The sequence below is a fragment of the Notechis scutatus genome, chromosome 2 (genome assembly GCF_049901735.1).
Source record: "Notechis scutatus isolate UNSWTSFEM ecotype Mainland chromosome 2, rNotScu1.2, whole genome shotgun sequence".
In the NCBI taxonomy this organism is placed as follows: domain Eukaryota; kingdom Metazoa; phylum Chordata; class Lepidosauria; order Squamata; family Elapidae; genus Notechis; species Notechis scutatus.
This window is the reverse complement of record NC_142010.1, coordinates 144,064,227-144,077,387: the sequence shown is the minus strand read 5'-3', so window position 1 is coordinate 144,077,387 and position 13,161 is coordinate 144,064,227. Positions and strand designations below refer to the sequence as shown.

The 13,161-nt window shown below is 42.4% G+C and overlaps 1 non-coding gene across 1 annotated transcript in view; it reads right to left on the bottom strand.

Annotated features, from left to right (window-relative positions):
- Nucleotides 1-11,952: 11,952 nt before the first annotated feature.
- The window catches only part of COXFA4L2 (cytochrome c oxidase hypoxia associated subunit FA4L2), a 38,608-nt gene continuing 37,399 nt past the window's right edge, over nt 11,953-13,161 (bottom strand). The window contains exon 3 of the transcript XR_015747815.1: nt 11,953-13,069. This is a non-coding gene — a transcript (cytochrome c oxidase hypoxia associated subunit FA4L2). The remainder of the gene's footprint in view (nt 13,070-13,161) is intronic.

The following is a 13,161-nucleotide window of genomic DNA, read 5'->3' as shown; positions in this document are numbered from 1 at the left end:
TGGACTAATCTGTCCAGCATCCTCACAACCAGGCAAATAGAATGACTAAGGGATCCATAACCTAAACCATAACAAATGTGCAGCTGTGGTGTAGACTTTTGCTCACTCCGACAGTGCTGAACATCAGCTTTCAAATGGCTGTGTGCAGGGATGAGCTTCCAAAATTTTAGCAATGGGTTCTCTGCCTGGTTGCTGGGTGGGCATGGCCTAGTGGGCCTCCTGCACCACAGCGGGGTGTGTGTGTTTTTGCCTCCCTGGACTCTGGAGGCTTTCCTTGAGCCTCTGGGAGGGCAAAAACGGCCTCCCTGGGCTCCAGAGGTTCTCTGGAAGCCAGAAATGGGCAGTGGTGGGATTCGAATTTTTTTACTACCGGTTCTGTGGGCGTGGCTTGGTGGGTGTGGCAGGGGAAGGATACTGTAAAATCTCCAGTCAGAGGTGGTATTTGTCGGTTCTCCGAACTACTCAAATTTTCCACTACCGGTTCTTCAGAACTGGTCAGAACCTGCTGAATCCTACCTCTGATTTCCGGCCTTCCCGAATTTCCAGGAGGCCCATTTTTTGGCCTCCCCAAACCTCCGTGCATGCCCTGCACTTACCTGCATTCAAAAGGGGCTGTGTGGGGAGTGGGATTTGGGGTTTCTCCGAACTGCACAGAATCTTAGGCAGGGGCTCTCGCAAACCCCTGCGAACCCCCAGCAGCCCACCTATGGCTGTGTGGACGCTCTGTCAAGTTGCTATCTAATCAATCAGCCGTCATAAATCTGGTGTTTCCCCCCCTAAGCGTTTATTGCATTTCTCAGAATTGCTACTTAACAGGGAGGTGGATAGCATCAGCCTGGCGAGACTGTGGTACAGTAAAGATCCATTGGTGTAGACATCTTGTAGGCAGAACGCCACTAAATAATAACGCCCCAAAAGGAAAACTGTAGGAGTTCCTCAAATACTAGTGCATTTGTTTTTAAATGAGACATACGTGACTCTAATCCGGAATACTTTAGTTGGTCAGCATGACCTCCTCCTCACCACAAAAGAAGATATATACATGGAATAATCCATCTACTACTCTAAGTTGAGGTTGAGGTTGATGTGACCAACTTGGGAAGAAAACAGTGGCTGCAGCAGAATTCCGTGAGAAAGTCTTATTTTGTCCTTGAGGATCCATCACAGAATGAAAGGGTCGGGATGATGCTATGTTACTACCCCAAAGGGACCATTTCAGATACTGTGTGCTTCAAGGCACAGCTTCCAGGGGAATATTTCTGTGTCTTCCTTCCTACTCCCACCCAAGGACACAAACATTTTTATATTCTATGTTTAATATTTGGAACAACACACAATGTGGGTCCTTTTGCGCCACATGGCTGGGAGAATGTGGTGTCTATCCATCTATTCTTCAACTTCTCAGTTAATAGTTTTGAAAGGTAAATGATCTCTTTAATATTATCCATTTCCCCCCTTGTTTTGGGAGCATGCTGTTTCCCTCTTATTAATAAATCAGACAACTTCATTCAAATCTAGCTTCATGGGGGAAGTTCTTAAATCACTGGAAAGCTGCAGGTTACAGTAAGTAATATTCTCTCCTCCTCCTCCCTGCGTATCCTGGAAGCTTATCCTGAAGATTAATTACTATTGCTGATGACAACTGGTGTCTTAGTTAAATTGCCCTGGTTTCAACTTCCAGATGTTCTGTTTCTTCTACTACAGCTGGCTTTGATTATGTATTTTGATACTAAGCTTGTGTGTGTGTGTGTGTGTGTGTGTGTGTGTGTGTGCAATGCTTGTAATCACATGATGTTGCCTGCATCTGAAGATTTGTCTTGCCTGAATGGCCATGCTGGCAATTATAATCCAACACTTATGGAGGGCGCTATAGGTTGAGGAAGACTGTCATAAGTCAAGGACCTACATGCTAGCAGAATATCCCTATCATGCTAATGCAATGATTATGATCGTTGCCTTGCAAAGAGTTCTTATTTGCTCATTCTATAAGGTCATCACATGCATCAAAAGTGGTTTTTTTAAAAAAAAAATTTGAAAAAGCAACTGGACTGATTTTGGAGGCAAAACAAGACGTTTTGCTTCCTATCCTGGAAGCTTCATCAGCAGTATTGGATGCTGTGGGAGATGGAAAGACAGATACTGTACATAACCATTAGGTCATCACATGGAATATTTTCAAACAATACATTTGACCATGATTAACTGAACCATGACTTAATCAATCCAATTGTGTGGATTTGTAAAACCCATTGAACTAGCAAGCTGACAAACCAATCATGTTTTTGCATGGTAACACGAGGTAGAAAATGGTTAGCTAGTTTGCAGTTCGGTGTCCTGCAAATCATTTGTTACTTTACATTCCTTTCACTTTTTCTTTTCCCCCTAAGGAAAAAAAGAGGCCAAATAATAGCAATAGCAGTTAGACTTATATACCGCTTTACAATGTGTTACAGCCCTCTCTAAGCAGTTTACAAAGTAGCATATTGCCCCCAGCAATCTGGGTCCTCATTTTATCGACCTTGGAAGGATGGATGGCTGAGTCAACCTTGAGCTGGTCAGGATCGAACTGCTGGCAGTAAGCAGAATTCGTCTGCCATACTGCATTCTAATTACTGAGCCACCACAGCTCATTTTATAATATTGCTGATCATTCCTCATCTGTAACCTTAGAGTGGAGCTTCTGCTTCCAGAGGTGAAATGTATTCTGCCTTATATACAAATAAAAGCCAGTGGATTTATGATCTGTTTTAATGATTACCATCTGATGTATGTTACAGTACATCTTGATATTTGCAGCTGGATTCTGAGCCTGGCTTCACCTGTGATCACACATACCTTGAATGTAATGCAGCTGTCTGCCTTCTCTTGCAGAAAAGTGGGCAACCCATTTTATAATGCAGACGCCGGTCACTTCAAATTCACAATTTCAGAATCTTCTTCAGATCCATGTGATACGATAGCTATCACTGGTTGAGTGTCCATTAGTGATCGTGGTTGAGAATGAAGAAATGGGAAATGTTTATTTCCCTGCATTCTGACTCAGATTAAACTACAACAGCCTTTTCTTTCCAAGTTTGCCATAGCAGCTTGGGATACTCAGCTAGTAAAGATGTGAGTTTCAAAGCCATTAGGGCTGAAGGTACATATGAAGATCTTGCTTTCTCAGCTGTTCAGTATCAAAATTGCTAAAGAAATGGGAGAGTGTAGGCTGATATATATGTAACACCAACCTGACCTCCATCGTATCATCCCTGCCCCAATCCTCGATGACATTAGGGCAGAGTTCTCCCCACCTCAGCTCAGAAATTCATTATCTGTGTAATGGTCAATTTAGCACTGCAAGAGCTCATCATGACAGCCTCCATCCATATTCAAGCCCCCAGGAAATTGAAAACGCATGTACACTTCGAAGCACAAAAACAAAGAAGGAATATTGATCCCTTATTCAACACAGCTACCCAAAACAAACAACCGCTGATTCCATCTCTTTGAACTCCACGCTGCGCTTACTTTTGATTTCCTAGGTTTAACCTGTAAATCCCACTGAGCTTTAACAAAAGAGCCTCAGCCAGCTGAAATGCAACCTTTAGTTTTTAATTAGAAATGCAAACAATCTTGTGAAGAAGTGTTAACATTTAAATGGCTAGCACAGTGTAAGAAACCTCCATTTAAAGAAAAACCAGTTCCAGATTTATTATTTTTCTCATCCTTTGACTTCTCCTGTGTTAACCTGTCAGATACGGAAGTAAAATTTGAAAGCCTTGTTATCACCTTTTTGACCTGTCAGAAGAAGGCTGTCAAGCAGCTTGGCATGTTGACAGATAACATAATCACTCCCTCTCTGAAAAATATCCCAGAGCTGTAGAACATAAGATTCCCATTCTGCTCCATCACTGCTTACCATTAGTACCAATATGATCCATTTCCGTTAAAGGAATAAAGTAAACAAGAATATGTTTAATATTGCTTATATCACAATGGAGAAGATCCATTTTTTTGCCAATTCAGTAAAAGTTAAATTATTATTATTATTATTATTATTATTGTTGTTATTGTTATTATTGTTGTTGTTGTTGTTGTTGTTATTTATTGAAGGAGGGGCAGGTTGCATAGCTAAGCAAACACAACGCATTGCAAAGAACTAAATGAGTTATGCAATGTGGGTACTTTCTAAAAATATCAGCAAGCCAGGATTGATGGTCAAGATATCAAGGGAATGGATGTATTACATAAAACATAGCAACAGCCACGGAACTAATAGTATACCCAATTAAAAGTACGGCAAGTTCTCTGCTCTATCCTAACAGCTGATAGGGGTTGCAAAGCTTGCTGCTCACCATGGTGGCATTTTTTTTTTTTTTTTTTGCGGCTATTGATCTAGGAAATGTAGCTCTTAACTATGCTTATCTTAATTGGCAATATAGAATGGATTAGGAAGTCTAGCAAATACCTCGATTCTTGGGCAAAACTGACTTCATGAACCACCAATGGGGAAGCAGAGTTTCAGATTTAGAAGATGGAGATCACTGTCCACATGATGATGATGAATTGCATTTCCTAAGACTGCAATCTGGAAAACTTTGCACTAGTATTGCATTAATGGTTTGATAACTATAAAAGAGAATTCAGGTCTCCTTTTGTCTTTCCTCTTGACTCAGTACTTTTCATTTTACAAAGCCATTCAGAAGTCTCTAGAGCAATAGATAGGTTTAGAAATGCAGCGACCTAAGACATCAACTATCAAATATATCCTTTTCTTAATGGAAACCAAAACAACCAAACCAAAATGGACTTCAGCAAAAAGTTGCAAGGCAGTGTTGTGTTGTTCAGGATTCTAGCAATCCAGCCAGACATAAACTCTAAACTTCATTCTACCTCCTCTTATACACTTTTTCATATTAATCTCCCAGCAATATTCTGCAGCCATTGTATATGCTTCATTCCCACTGAGTAACTTTCAGGGATCTTCTTACAATAAGATTAGGTTGACATTCTTTTGCATTCCAAACCTGCCCAAATCTTTATGCTGTACCGGGATAGGATGAGCAGCAGTGCCTAAAGATTATCACCAGGAGCAGTTTCCGGTTTGTCGGCTTCGCGGCGGTAGGGATTCGCGGCTGCGCGATCCCTGCCGCGCTAGCCGTTTTGGGGCTTCGACCCGGACGGGTGCGGAGCAAGGCTGCCCTGCAGGGGTAGCTGAAGGTAAGGGGATCCGGAGGAAGGGTTTGGGGGTGTTGCAGACCCCCTCCCTGGCCGGCAGAACCCCTGTTACCAGGACGGTGCAGCGGCGGTCCGTAATGGCCGCCACAAAGAAGTTGACAGCCGGGCAAGTATGTGCAGGAGGAAGAAGAGAAAGTTATTGAAAGTAAAAGTTCTTCTTAGTCGACCCAGGGCTTTGAGATTTATTTAATTTAATTCCTGGAAAAGATGGTTTTCTGATGATTTCTTCCACAAGAGAAAAAAAAAGCGGCTGTTTTGAGGTGCTGAAGGGAAAGTTTACTCTCCCTCCCGACGGAATTAAGCCGGAAGGGAGAGGATAAAGAAAATATATAAATTTGGATCTTGTTGGAGGAGATGCCTTGAAGACTTGAGGACAGAAATACAATCTTAATAAGGCTTTAAAATATAGACTTGGATTCTTTTTTTTTTATTTGTTTGATACCACCCCTGGAAGAGGAAGGGGAATTTTGGCTTGCTTGGATTTATTGAGGATTGTGGATTTTGGGATTGTTTTGCCTTTCTCTCGGAATATTTGGTTGGTGTAAGAAGAAAGAGGAATAAAGAAAAGAAAAGACTTATTTATAATGGCTTTCCTTTTTGAAGACCTGAGGATGAATATGAGCAAACAAAAGCAATCTGCAAAGATGGCATGGAAAAAGCTTTTCTATTTCTAGAAATGGCGCTGGTCAATTACCAACAGACAATGGAACAGATGGAAATGGAAGAAGAACAACAAGGAAGAGACGAAGACGCCATCTTCATTGAATTCCAAAACTTATCTAAGGAAGAAGGAAGGAAGAGAGCAAGGAAAATGAAGGACTTAAGATCTAAAAAAACATTTGAGAAAGAGAAAAATATGATGCAAAGTAAATATAATGATAACAAACAAGAGAAAAAGGGAATGCAACAGAGAAGGGATCCCAGCAAGGCAGAGGTTAGAAGAAGAAGGGGGTAGGAAGATTTGGTGGGGGAAGAAAGAAAGGGGAAAGGCGGAGAAAAGCCTCAAAGCTTTAAAATTGGATGGGAGAAGAGGATTTTTTTAGAGATAAAGGATGAAATATAATTTTCTGTAAGAAAGATTCTGCTAAGGTACAGAAGATGGTATTGTAACATTTATATTTGAAATAGTAAATTAGAATGCTTTAAGATTTAATAAGAAATTAAAATGTTGAAGTTTTTATTAATGATTGATTCTTAAAATGTAATAAAATATCGAAGGAAAGGAGGATACAATGTATTTAAACATTTTTGGTGGATAGAATGTACCAAGCAGAACCAAATTGGGTATTTGTTATGTTGAATGTTAATTTTACTAATTTAGGGGGAGGATAGAAAGGCATCATACTCTGATTAGTGATTTCAGGAGAAATTTTTTTCTTTTATTATAAGAAGAGATAGAGGGATAAATGAATGGGCAAAAGATACAATTTAATGATTTAATTAAGATGGATTAAATAAGATAGAAATGTGAAGAGTGATATGTGTTATTATTTTAGCCCATGCAAAGAGAGGTAACTGGGGCCAAGGTACTTTACTAAAAGATTTTTTTATGTTTGTTTGTGTTTGTTTGTGTTTTATGAGAATATTGGGGAAATTATTGTAGAAAAACAGGGAAAGATTCAATATGTAATGATTTGTTTGTTGTTGAAACTTTTAATAAAACTTGTTTAAAAAAAAAAAAAAAAAAAGATTATCACCAGGAGAACATGTATAAAGTACTGCTATTCGTATTTAACAGCCTTACAGAAGATAAGAGAACCTCCAAAATTCTCTTGGACTTTATCTTTTTTTTACATGCCTGGTCATTGTGGCTGGGTATGATGAGAACTGCTGTAGGGGAGGATGGTGTACTAAATGGTTTATTTTCTTAATGTGTATTTCCCTTTGCTCTGGAAACAGCCAATTTACTTCTGGACCTGCATTTTTCTCTGATGAGGACCAATATTTGTGATGCTGGAATGCAAGTCCATTCCAATTTCCTCCATTCTGTAAGTAGCACAAAAGATGACTGGCTAAATTTGTTCTGTTCTTACAACTGACCTTTACTCTGCCTCATTAACGAAGGAACAAGTGGTACTTTTCCTGCAATTTAATGCAGAACAAGATTTTAAAAAGAGAAGAAACAGTGATTGGTGGCTGCAAACATTTTCCCTCCCAAGTTGGGATTCAATTTTTTTTTACTATCGGTTCTGTGGGTGTGGCTTGGTTTGGTGGGTGTGGCTTGGTGGGGATGGCGGGGGAAGGATACTATAAAATCCCCTTTCCCACCCCACTCCTGGGGGAAGGTTACTGCAAAATCCCATTCCCTCCCCACCCCACTAACCTGCTTCCAGGGCAGCCAAAGAAGACCCAGCCGATCAGCTGGGACTCGGGAGGCAGAGAATAGATGGGGGCGGGGCCAGTCAGAGGTGGTATTTGCCGATTCTCTGAACTACTCAAAATTTCCGCTACCGGTTCTCCAGAACTGGTCAGAACCTGCTGAATACCACCTCTGCTCCCAACCCTGTTCCCAGTCTTACTTGCTAGGCTCGGGAAAAAAAGTTAGTTGCTCTCCCTAATGGCATTGAGCTGGAAGGAGACAAGTTTTGACAGATGGCCAGAACCATGGGTTTAGCTATTTGTCAGAAGAGGGGTGTGTGTGTTTCTGCTTCACTTGCCTAATCATTACTGCTGCCTGAACCAATATAGTAATGGAGGGAAGTTCTCCCTCTCTCATCGCTCCCTCTCTCTTGCTCTGCCTCTCATACTATTATTTGCCTATGGAAATCCCCATGTTGCTTTGCTGGCTGCCTAATCATTCCTGCTGCCTGAACCAATATAGTAATGGAGGGAAGTTGATAGTAACACAAGGGGAAGGAAGGGCTTGAAGTGGCTAAAAGCAGCCAATGTGATTTGGGCGCCTCCCAGTGGGTCTAGAACAACTCGCCATGGCTGACTCGCCCTGATCAACTTGCCCGGGGCAACTCGCTGTGCCCAGGGTTAATTCGGTAACATGGTTCAGTTAACCATGAATCCGCATTTGGTATGAAGATAGCTGTTTGCTGGAGCAGATGGAGAAGAAATAGTTCTGTTCTGCACCTTTATTTATACTGAAGTGCAGGAAATTCCTTTATAGACTATTATGTTTCCCTTCTAGATACAAATACATACCTTCAAACACATGTACCTAAAGACCAGTTCTTTTGCCATTATAGACTGATCTACTTACCAGAAAATCAGGATCTTACGGTTCTAGACATACAGAAACTTACTCAATGTCTGGGCTAGAACACATCACCTTTTCCAGTGGTGGGATTCAATTTTTTTAAATATCGGTTCTGTGGGCGTGGCTTGGTGAGCTTGGCTTGGTGGGTGTGGCTTGGTGGGCGTGGCAAGGGATAAAATCTCCATTCCCACCCCACTCCAGGGGAAAGAAAGTTACTGCAAAATCCCATTCCCTCCCTCCCCACCCCACTAACCTGCTTTCCAGCTCCGTTCTCCTGTTCAGGGCAACAAAAGAAGACCCAGCCGATCAGCTGGGACTCGGGAGGCAGAGAATAGATGGGGACGGGGCCAGTCAGAGGTGGTATTAGGCAGTTCTCGGAATTACTCAAAATTCCCGGTTCTCCAGAACTGGTCAGAACCTGCTGAATACCACCTCTGACCTTTCCCCTCTCAGAAATGCAGAGGTGTGTCCCATCATATGGAAGAAGAGCGGGCCAGCAAGGAAGGCCTCTAGGAAAGAGGTTGGGCTGCATTTATGACCCACAGGTGAGTTGTTGTCGTTAAGGAGGAAGAGGGAAATTAATGAGAAAAATGGAGATGAGGGCTGCCCTCCAGGAGGCTGCCCTCCTTTGCCTAATGTTAATCGAAACAGGAGACTGCATAGAAATGTAATTGTATCATTCTCCTGGTAATTTTCCTTTTTTCTGGAGCCTACTCAAAGGTTGAGAGAGGGGGGTGGGTGGGAAATCAAGGAAAGCTTGCCCAGCCCCATATGTGTGGAGGGTTCAGTATCCAACTTCATTCTTTCTCTACTTGGCCTGAGGCCTAGATGCTTTTCAGAGCCTTTCTGATGCTGCTGCCATCGCTTAAACCAGCAACAAACTCTATTAGCTGCTGCTGCAAATTGGATTTGTTCAACGCGATTGGATTTTGCTTTCGGCGTGTGTGGCTTAGGTAGCGGAGAGGGGGCGGGTGGGAGGGAGGGAGGGAGTGGGAGGGCAATCATTAATAATAGTGAATGATGCATTTCTCTCCCTGAGTCCAAGAAGAACCGTCATCTGTTTCTATAGGGTGGCAGGAAACTAAAGATTGAAGGGAGTAGCAGAAGACAACACTTGCCACTTTTTCACTGTAGATTTGTTAGATGGGGGGAGGTGTCATCCACCCCCCCTCTCCTTCTTGCTTTTAGAACTAAAAGACAACAGCTATAGGAGATGTGACCTATCTTGGGAAGGAGGGGCATCAGTTGTAATAATTGTAAAACAGGAGTACAAAACAAGCGTGCGCTCTAACGTTACAGTTGTGTAGCTGATTATTGGCACTATATTTACATATATAGTTAAATCCCAACCCTGCCAGGCTGCCAGATGGAAGTCATGTCTTTTTCTATGCAGTTTTAAAAAAAATTGCTTATACAGCCATGGCAATTTCTTTATTCACTGGTCCGTGTGTGTGTGTGCGTGTGCGTGTGCATTTGTGCACCTCCTGGCAACTGATGAATTAGTCCCTGCAACTTTCTTGGCAAGATTTTGGAAGTGGTTTGCCGTTGCATACTTCCCAGGATGGTGAGAAGTGGCTGGCTTAAGATCCCCCAGCTGGTTTTGTACCAAAGGTGGAACTAGAGCTCACTGTCTCCCAGTCTCAACTGCTAGGCCAAACCGGCTCTCTCCTTCCTCTCTGCTATGGGGCAAAGTTTGTTCCCAAAGGCAGGAATTAGAATGAACAATGGATTGGAGAATTGTAGGGCTGTTAAAAAGAAAGGCCAGATTTACATTACCTGGCAGACTTCAGCATGAAAATAGCACTTCTAGGTAATTGGCATATTACAGAATTGCAGAATAATAATGAAAAGATTATGAGCAGTTGTAATAAACTATGTATATGGCTTAGACACCAACCATGGCTTGTTGTACTAACTGTGGTTAGACAAAATGAAACGGAGCCTCAGGTCTGGATTCAGATCACCGCTTAGGTCAGAGGTCTCCAAACTTGGCCAATTTAAGACTTGTGGACTTCAACTCCCAGGCTCAAGATTTGACTCAGCCTTCCACCCTTCCAAGGTGGGTAAAATGAGGACCCAAATTGTTGGGGGCAAATATGCTGACTCTCTAAGCCACTGTAAAGCACTATAAAGCGGTATATAAGTCTAAGTGCTATTGCTATCACATGACTCTGGGATGCTGCAACCGTTGTACCTACATGCCATCTGCCAAGCTCCTGGATTTCAATCACGTGACTGTGGGGATGATGCGGTGGTTGTAAGGATCGGGTTGTAAGTCACTTTTTTCAGTGCTGTTATAATTCTGAATGGTTGTAAGACCTACTTGTGGCCTGTTTGTTGGTCTATCTCTAGCCTGTGTTTATGTTTTGTGGTTGGAGTCAAAGAACCCCACACAGGGAAGACACAAATTTCCCAGAGGTGAAGATAGTTTGAAAGAAAATCATGCGATTATTATTATGACTCTTATCCCAGTGACTCTGGGTGGTTACGGTCTGCATATCTGCACCTCATGTTGCTTCTGAGAAAATGGTCTTACAGGTTTTTCTATTGTTAAATTCTTCCCAGAGAGCCTGTGAGACAAGAGCATGAGACAAAAGTGAGCTAGCTGGCGTATATGTCTGTTAACAGATGCAATACTCTCTCAAACCACTTTCAACTCTTATTGAAGCAATTTAGCAGTGTGCAAAATGTGTATATATATATATAAAGAAATGCATGAGTAATTTGGATACCTTTACAATACGACCATACTCATGGCAGAGGATACAATTTATGCTGAACTGCAGGCAGTCCTCGACTTACGACCACAATTGAGACCAGAATTTGTGTTGCCAAATGAGAAATTTGTAAAGTGAGTTTTGCCCCGTTTCACTGCAGTTCTTCAATTAGGAACATGGTTGCTAAGTGATTGGGCTTTCCCCCATTGACTTTGCTTGTCAGAAGGTCGCAAAATAGGATCAGGTGACCTCGGGACCCTACAACCGTCATAAATATGAACTAGTTTTCAAGCATCTGAATGTAAATCACATGACCATGGGGAAGGTGCCACAGTTGTAAGTGTGAAAAATGGACGTAAGTCACTTTTTTCAGTGCTGTTGTAACGTTGAATGGTCACTAAGTGAACTGTTGTAAGTCGACAACTGCCTGTATTCCAAGTTGTGGACAAGAAAGCAAATGGGGTGATACAAGAACATTGGATAAAAACATACTCCTAATGAGGCCCAGGTAGACTCTGTGAAAATGTGATACTTTTGCAGACTAATCTGGATCAGGGGTCTCCAACCTTGGCAACTTTTAAGACTTGTGGACTTCAACTCCCAGAATTCTTAAGTCTTAAAGTTGCCAAGGTTGGAGACCCCTGATCTGGATTATTTGGAACTCTTTTCAGATTTGGTGATGGGTAGTGTCCTCTCAAAGAATTCAACTGGCATCATTAGTTCCTCTCTCTAGGTCAGGGGTCTTCAAACTTGGTAAGTTTAAGACTTGTGGACTTCAACTCCCAGAATTCCTCCTCCAGTCATGTTAGCTCAGGAATTCTGGGAGTTGAAGTCCACAAGTTTTAAACTTGCCAGGTTTGAAGACCCCATGTTTTGGGTGACATACCTTACAATATTCTTGAAAGCACACCCAATTCTTGGACAAATTTTGGAGGCAGTGTGAGAATAGGGTGTGTTCTCATGTGGCCTTTGGACCCTCCAGAAGTTACGTGACAGGGCTGTGGACTTCTGCAGTCTCTGGAGCCTCTGAAAATCATACAAGGATGGACACACTTTTGTGGTTTTTGGAGGCTGCAGAAGCTGTGGAAGAGCCTTCTCCCAAGGCGCTTCAAGAATGAAGGCCTTGGACGATCCAGACCTGCCACAAGGGCCTGTCACAGAAAAAGAACACCACCTGAGGGTAAGTGTGCAGCAGATTCTGGGAATCACACACATGATTGGATTCTCTCTCTGTGTGTATGTGTGTGTATGTATTGTTTCTCTTTTGTTTGGGTAGTGAGTCAAATTAGGCATTTTTCAAATGTTGGACACACCAAGCCCAAAAGGTTCTCCATCACTGATCTAGGTGCTGGGATTGTCTTGTCTCTGTGTGGGAATGGTAAAATTAAGCATGGGAGGCAGGAAATGCCACACACATCAAGGTCAAGGATTTTTGCAGGAAGGGAAGGAAAATACTGAACCAAGAACTTTGCACAAATGGGATCAAAAAGAATGTGCTTTGTGTCACTTTGTCTCTTCCTCTCTCCCCCAACCCTCCTGTTTTTTTTTTTTTAAATAAACGAGTTGTTTGTCAGCTCAATATTTAGGGGCATTTCCCAGAGGTAGAATGGGTCAGTGCGTACTTTTGATTCTGTTGGATGGGCTGTAGAGGTTGATGGTGACCTTTGCGGTTGACACACCAGCAAATGGCAGAGGCAGGGAAGAACAGCTGCAAAATTATCTTGGCTGAGGCAGAAGCTTCATCGAGAACCCTTGAAAGGCTGAAACGTTCTGCCTGGGAAGAGGGCAGAAGATGCGGCTGTGCCAGTGACAAGTCCAGCAACTTTCCTTCAACATGGCAGGAGTGAGGAACTGACTCCGTGTGACACTTTCAGCAGTCTGGGCGATCCTCCTTCAGGTCTTTGGAGTCCACAGACGTGGCAAATAACTAGGGAAGAAGGCATTATCAATGAACAACACTTCCTTTTCTGCACCTTGATCAGGTTACTGTGGTATGAGGCAATGAGTATTTTTCCTTAA